Genomic DNA, 8,877 nt, shown 5'->3' with positions numbered 1-8,877 from the left:
TACATGTAAAATAAAGAAAACAAATAAAAACAAAGTAAAAAACAAAGTCAAAAGTAGACTGCCACCTAGGCGCGTGGGCCCCTGGATCTAAAACCAACCAATCAGGATTCGTCTTCTCCAAAGAGACAAACCCTATAAATCGTGAATGGTATAGATCCAAGCTCCATGTTCAGACCTTCATATCTCTCTTAATACTCAACTAAACAACACGATCCAAACATCAATCTTGTTCACCTTGCAACAAGGATCATCACAGTACCCATAGATCTTAAAATAAATGCAAGGATAAAGAGGAAAGAGGGCTACAAGTCACGGTTTCCATCATTTTACAAAAAAATTTAGAAACAAAATACACGATTCAAGCCACAAATAGTTTCAAATACCATCATTAGGAACTTGAATGGATAAACATATGAGTCATACCATGACTAAAACACATTATATGATGCTATGCAAGGGATTAAGGAGGTTACCTCAATGTTTGTGAAAAATAAATTCGCAAGGTGCCTCTGAGTCAAGAGAAAGCCTTCTGACTTCTCCCACTTGAACTTCAATGGAGTAGAAACAAGAGAAAGATGGTGACTGGAACAAAAAAGAGAATGGTGTTTGCAAAAAACGAAGAGAAAGACAACTTTTGCTTTTGAATGATGCTGCTCGTTCCTAGGGTTTCTGAAGGAGAGTAAGCTTATATAGGAGGTCAAGAGTTAGGGCAGAAAGGTCCCATCAAGTTCAAAACCATTGGAGGGTGATTTTGGAAGTTTTGGACAAAATATGGAGTGGTGAGCAAGCTTGCGTTTTGTGAAGGATTGGCTGCAGGTTTTGTGCGTTTTGGTGAGAAAATGGAGAAGTGAACGAATGGAAAAAGTGTGAGGTGATGAGCTGGCTTGGTGGTAACATGGGGTGCTTTCATCTTTTTGAGAGAATTTTGCCAAAAATGGCAATACATGATAGGGATGGTACCATGACTTGTGTGTGACTTTGTTTGGCTTCTTTTGGTAAATTATAGAGTGTAGAATTCGTGCCTCTCACTTGCCTTCATAACTGAGTGCGAACAAAATAAAAATACTCACTAATTTAACCAAAGGCCAATATGGCCAACCAGCTAAATTGTGGCTCATATTTCTCTAAATTTGTTCGAGCAATTTGAATGTTAGAGAGGCCTTTGGAAAGCCCTTTCCATGTAGATGATCATAGTGCTTTGAATTTTTGAATTTGAGGCTTTCATCATGGAGAACTCTTGACGCAAAGTTGAGGAAAAACAACATTTTGACAGTGCTGGCTGCGCGCGTGCATGGGCCTGCATGGCAGGGCATAAACCAACTTTGAAACCTCAACTTCCAAGAGTCGAATCTCTCTCATTTTTTGGCTATTTGAAGTGATTCTAAGCTTGTTGTGAAGCTTTCATGGCCCTTTTCAATTTCCTTTCGTTTATTCTCTCAAAAATTTCTTCAATTGCTAGAAAAAGGCTTGTACATTTGGCCCACCACCTGTTTGATGAAATTCCTGGGCATGGCACAGCAACTGCATGGCAATTTTATCCATCATGACTTGAAATGACCCCAACTTCTAAGGCCCATATCTCTTAATTTTTAGTACATAATACAAAATATTTATAAGAGGAAAGGTTGTAGATCTCATTCCCCTTTTCAATATCCCAAAAGAATCACCCAAATCCGATAAAAAACGAGGAAGTTATGCTTGTTCAAAGTTTTGCAAAATCATCCAACACTTAGAAAAAATTCTTAACATCCAAGTATCTTATCATTCAAGTAAACTTCAAAATCTTCATTTCTCATGATTTTCACTCATCAATGATCATTTCATATGAAAATATGGTCTATGAACTTCATGTTGACCAAAAGTCAACTCGGTCAACTTTGACTTTTTTGACTTTTTGACTTTTAGGTAGAAAGACCATTTTGCCCTTTTTGGCCAATTGATCCCTTTTCATTCAAAATTGATGATCAAATCTTCAATCAAGAATTCTTAAGAACACATAAACATCATGGAAAAAGAATTGGCTCCAAAACTCTAAGCAAACCTGATTAAATCCAAAACCCTAGTTCTGATCTTTGTCTTAGGAGGATAATGGCCAAGTTTCAAAACCCTAATTCAAGATGATGCTTCGACAGTTGGTCCTTCAAGACAAAACTTCTCTTGCCATAATTGTTTGAATGCCCTTTCTCTATCTTGAGGAAGCTCATGAATACCATAATATCTTGATCCCATCCTAATGTATGAATGCACATGCTAATGAATGAGAAGCCTACAAGTGGTTGAAAATTGGGTGAGCAAATTTTTGGGTGCAACAGCTGCCCCTATTCAATTTACTTGAACCAGATAAGTGAGAAAAAAACCAAATTTTCGAACTATCAAGGTGAAAGGAGATTGAATACAAAAGAACCATAAAATTTGCAAACAAAAACAGGAAAGACACACTGAACCTGTTCCAAATTGTTAGTTATGCTAACAAAAGAAGGGAACAATACACATAACCCATAAAGAATGTTAGCTATGCTAACGAAGAGAGAATCTGACCCACGCAGATAAACCAAAGGATGGGGACGAAAACATGAAAGAAAAAGAAGGAGACGATACACGTAACCCACTTAAAGAATGTTAGCTACGCTAACGAAAGGAGAATCTGACCGACGCAGATAAACCAAGGGGATGGGACCGATACACGGAACCCAAAAAGAAGAAGACGATACACGTAACCCACTTAAAGAATGTTAGCTACGCTAACGAAAGGAGAATCTGACCGACGTAGATAAACCAAAGGGAGGAGACCGATACACGGAACCCAAAAAAGAAGGAGACGATACACGAAACCCACTTAAAGAATGTTAGCTACGCTAACGAAAGGAGAATCTGACCAACGCAGATAAACCAAAGGGAGGAGACCGATACACGGAACTCAAAAAAAGAAGGAGACGATACACGAAACCCACTTAAAGAATGTTAGCTACGCTAACGAAAGGAGAATCTGACCAACGCAGATAAACCAAAGGGAGGAGACCGATACACGGAACCCAAAAAAAGAAGGTGACGATACATGAAACCCACTTAAAGAATGTTAGCTACGCTAACGAAAGGAGAATCTGACCAACACAGATAAACCAAAGGGAGGAGACCGATACACGGAACCCAAAAAAGAAGGAGACGATACACGAAACCCACTTAAAGAATGTTAGCTACGCTAACGAAAGGAGAATCTGACCAACACAGATAAACCAAAGGGATGGGACCGATACACGGAACTCAAAAAGAAGGAGACGATACACGAAACTCACTCAAAGAATGTTAGCTACGCTAACGAAAGGAGAATCTGACCGATGCAGATAAACCAAAGGGAGGAGACCGATACACGGAACCCAAAAAAAGAAGGAGACGATACACGAAACCCACTTAAAGAATGTTAGCTACGCTAACGAAAGGAGAATCTGACCAACGCAGATAAACCAAAGGGAGGAGACTGATACACGAAACCCAAAAAAGAAAGAGACGATACACGAAACCCACTTAAAGAATGTTAGCTACGCTAACGAAAGGAGAATCTGACCAACACAGATAAACCAAAGGGAGGAGACCGATACACGGAATCCAAAAAAGAAGGAAACAAACTCACAGGTTTTACCAGAATAATACCATAAGGTTACATGAAAGGTGATAAGAATCTGAAGATATCATCAGAATTGAGGTAAACAACCACTGCTGGAGATAAAATCTACAAGAGACACCAATAATCAACCAAAATAAACTTATTCTTCAATACATGCTTGAAAGTTTTTTTTTGGGTCTATGCAATACAGATGATGCATGAAATGAGTGCTTTGTCGGGGAACGACATAAGTATATAAGATGGTCTTCGGGGAGAAAAATTATGAAGCATCGATCTACTGGAGAGAAACAACTTGCCTATAACGCACTGGTTGCAAAGTTGAAGAAAAAGATTGCAAAAATAAATTGCAAATCCTGAGAGTACCCTCTTGAATTGGGATTCCCCGAGGACAGTGTCAAATACATTGAATGGAAAAGAAAAGAACCAAACTCTGACCTCTAAACCGTTATTCAACTTCATTGGGGAATGACCCAGTATCCATCACTGGGGATAAATAATTCCACATCATTGGGGAAATAGAAAACACTTGTATAGAATTCCGTCGGAAGCTTCATTGGGGGAATACAACAATCTATGCACAACACGTGACAGAAACTCCACTGGGGAAATAGATTCGCGGGAGATGAGGAATAAATTGTACTGAAATCTGTCGACATCTCAAACCGGGAACAAACTATAACAATCTCTTCACTGGGAACCAAAAAGTTTTCTTGTACGCAAGAGAAAACCAACCAACAGACTCCGTGGGGAAGAAAACTTTTACATCCTCCGTTACCAAAGAACGGGAACTTCTGAACCAAAGCAAGATCTGATACAAGCCAGACTTCAAACTGGGGAATTAAGGATGTTGGAAGAATCCTTTTGACAGCTCAACAACTTGAGAGATGTCTCATGAACAAACTTTGTTTAAGGGAACACTTCCTGAAAAGTTACAATTGCGCCAATTTGGATAGGGGAGAATGATCTTTTTTTGAAAAGACCTCACTGGGGAATAAGGAAAATCTCAACCAAAACTCGGTTAGGGATTGAGAAAGTTCTATCAACTGGGAATCAAATTCTGATTTAGGAATAAACATTCTCAATAATAGGCACACAAATCGGGTAATAAGAATTCTCGACCAAGAACTCTCAATAATCAAACTAGTAGATTTGCTAGGGAGTGGGAATTCTTGACCAAGAACTTCCAAGAATCAAACCTTTTCAACACATTCTGTGTAGTGGGAGGATGCGAAACAACAAAACCTTGCTGAGAAATAAACCAACTGTTCTACCAATGCCCCAAGTATATCATGACTACTTTGTTTACCAACCAAAGTGAAACCGAGAGGATGCCAATAACGATTGGACTTGATTGAAGGCACTAGTGACCACTAGTGTGCCAGTTACCACCATTTTTGGAAGCGATGCCAATAACTATTGGACTTAAAGATTATGATCTCTGTGGGGACTAATCATCTGATTCACCACTCACCACTGGTTACAACCTTTGGTGGGAAATTGAAAGTCACACTGAATTCTGAAGAGAGATGCCAATGAAGATTGGACTTTACTACTGCGAATAACCATCCGATTTATCAATCAACCTTGGTTACAAATCATACTGCTCCCTGAGGAGAGATGCCAATGAAGGTTAGACTTTTCACTTCTTACCATGACTGAGGATGGAGATCCTGACTTCCCGACAGTCTTTGAATTCACAAGTTTCTTAGCTCGCAACTGAGCTTAATTTGACCAACTCCTGATTGAGGAGAAAAATACCACCGCATACTACCTTGCCCCAACCTCTAGGGACTTTGAAGAATTTTGTCGCGTAAGGACTTCCTGAGCCTTGTGCTATCATAGCCAACTTGCCCCAGTATCATGGGAACTTTGGAACGATGCCCCTTACTAACCAGTATGGGAAGTGACTTCAATGACATATGGGTAGCGGACCCTAATTATTCGGCACCTTGAGAGATTCTTCAAATCTTGACATAACTGCCCCTGCCTGGCAAAACTTTGAAGAGATTTATCGACGTGACTGCCCTTGATTGGCGGAATCTGAAAACTTCACTTTTTAAAGACAAACAACACTGGGGAAAACAACTTGCTCAATGCTCAAACAACTTGTGCTCAACAAAGTCTCTGGGGAACATGCCCCTTAATATCATCAATTTTCTGAAATGATCCAACTGGATATTTAAGTCTTTCTTTTTGACAAGATTAAGTTCTTTACTGATGTTCATTGTGTGAATTCTTTTGATGTTAAACAGTTGTTTTGCATACAGAAAATGTTTATTCTGAGAATGATAATTCTAATGCAACACTTATGTAAGTCTTGAAGTTTTATGCAAAAAAGACATTGTGAATTCTTGTAAATGAATCACTTTCAGAGTGCAACATTGAAAACATATTGTGAATGATGAGACGAGCATATGATACCAACACAAATATTAGCACGCATCTTAGGAGTCAGTTAAACGCTATCTCGTTGTAGTACGCTTTTGAATTAATCCATGCTTCAATTAGGACTTTTTCAGGGTTGTAACATGGTCAGGTTCACGGGTTTTTTAGAAAAAGATGTTAAGGCTCAAGATTATTTGGTACCCACCCATTCGCCATGATGTCCTCCAATCCTAAATTCAATTAACTCGATACGAGCACAAATCTATCAAGATGATTTTTTTGATGATTGAGGATTCCACAAGATTTTTGGACACAACAGTCACTCACCTTTGTTTTTGGTGTCTGATCACACGACCTTGTTCTTTTGCTGAGGATTTTTCATTCGTAATCCTTTTGCGCCTTTCAAGCTTTTCATTTTTTTTTCACTTTTTCATTCCCTAACTTTTGCCTGGACAAATTCATTTGAATTTTGATTTAGAAGTCCAGCGGGATGCCCTAATTTTTGCCTAAGTCACTTGTTTTCAAGTTTTCGACTTAGCGGGCTTTATTTTTTTATTTTTTAAAACTTTTTTTTCATTCTTTTTGAACAAGTCGTGTGATCTTGAGTCATTTTTCGATTTGTTGGAAGGTGATTGTGACTGCCTCATTCCTTGGTTGGTGAGGGATAACCATTGTGGTTTCTTGACTTTCTAGACCTCCTAATGTGAGGGAATAACCATTGTGGTTTTTGATTTATTTTCCCGACCTATTAATGTGAGGGATAAGGTGTGGTAACCCTCAAATTGGACACTCATTCTGAAAGTTTGAACGCTCGATCAAATTAGCTGAACACTACCCTGCCCCTGGGTTTAAAAAAAGATGAGGGTTTTTTCTAACAGAAAAGAAACTCCTACTTCAAGGCTCAAAAGGGGTCAACGAGGGTTTCACTCCCTTATATCTCCGGTGTTTGGGTATTTAAAATAATGCCTGTACATCCTCAGCAAGGTTACACTCAAAAGCATACAAACCAGATATTTTCGCGTTTTTCAACTATCGTCATCCTCCCTCCAATTCTTTGCCTAAACGAAAGACTTGGTCCAGTTGGTATCAATATGCAAACACATCATGAGTGATAACGAATGGATGAGTGAAAACGAATGAATTACTTCAAGACAAACATATTCATTGTATTAAGATTAACATTCAAAAACAAACAAATTTCTACATGTAGTCAATGTTTAAACAAACAACAGAAATACAAATGAAAATGCAGCAAAGGTACAAAAGATTGTCATCGTAAAGGAGACTTGACTCCGTCTGGACTTGTTGCCTCAGAGCATGCATTACAGTCTTGATGTTCACTTGATCAAAGACAACGACAATTTCGGGTGTCTGATATGAAGATAAAGTCCTTTGAATCAAGTAGGTTTAGTGCCTTGTCTATGAATAATTGTCAATCTTCAACTGAATGGCCAGGTGCCCCAGAATAATAGTCATGTCCAGCATTGGCACCATAATCAGAAGGAAAATTTGCAGAAGTAGTCAACATACAGAGCTTAATTAACTGAAGCTCAGGCAAGTGTGGAAGCGACTGAGCATATGGCATGGGGATCAAACTGCTTCTCAAGCTTCTTCTATCTTTACGGAAAAAACATACCCCTTGAATTCACTTGAGGGATAAAGCCTAACTGTTGACGAGGAGATTCAGAAACTCAAGGTTGTTGAGGAGATCCATGAAGCACTCCATGGCTTAAAGGAATTATCAGGGGTGAGGAGACATAATAACTCCTTTTGCAACAGCAGATGAACAATTGTATTCTCTTCTACATTATCGTTAGAAACTCCATAACCAGGCTCATCTGAGTCTTCAACTTATTGTTTTCCTCTCTTAGGAGTTCTTGACCACGAGTCAAAGCTTGCAAGTCTGCAATAAACAACCCTACTTGAACCTTCATCTCAATCAATTCCCCACGGAGTTTCCCATGTCTGATCTCTCAATGGTGGGAAGTTAAGTCTTCAATTCTGGAGCGAATACTAAGTCTGAATAAAAATCTCAACTCTGAACACCTGTTATGCATGAGATGTATGGAGTGCATGGTATGCATGCAAAGACATGTTCGATCTTTACCAAGGAATCATCATGTTTTGATTTTTTTTTATTTAGCAAATAAGAGATGGAAAAGCTTGGCATGAGGCCCAAAGATACAATTCCTTGGTAATGAAAAGAACATGAGTGCTAAAACGGGATAAAAACGCTTATGAATGCAAAGATATGGGATCAAGGCTCCATCATAAAGGATAACAACTCCACTTTCTCTGAACAGGATCAAAAGCCCAACATAGCTTCGGAACACACATGAACCAAAGTACCAAGTAACAACAACTATACAGGACCAAAGCTGGTGAATACTGAAGTTCTGCTGTCAATCAACACTTTGTCAACAAAGAAGTACCAAGAAACCACGGAACCAGGTACCAAAATTTTGTAGCATGTACCTGTTTTAAGAATATTCCCACCCCAATGAAGGGTAAATACTGGCTTGGGTAAGGTCAAAAAGGTCCACAGACTACTAGCGGCTCGTGCGGACGTACTAATGTCGTAGTAGCATAATGTGCATGACAATAATATTCCACAACGGAACCTTCATCTGAGCGTGGCTCACATGACCGCACTAAACAGACCTGCACCTGAATAGCCGTCATGACTCCACTCTATCCCTAAGTTTCCTAGGTGACATCTCTGGCCTGGGTACTGGGCCTTTTACCTCATAGTAACATCCCACCCACCAAGAAACAAGAGAAACAACACAACAAAATCCAGTATATACAGAAAACAATAAACAGATGCAAATACATGATGGCATATATACAAAGGATAATAGCAATAAAGC

The sequence above is a fragment of the Vicia villosa genome, unplaced genomic scaffold (genome assembly GCF_029867415.1).
Source record: "Vicia villosa cultivar HV-30 ecotype Madison, WI unplaced genomic scaffold, Vvil1.0 ctg.001831F_1_1, whole genome shotgun sequence".
Classification (NCBI taxonomy): Eukaryota; Viridiplantae; Streptophyta; class Magnoliopsida; order Fabales; family Fabaceae; genus Vicia; species Vicia villosa.
Note: the sequence above shows the minus strand (reverse complement) of the source record.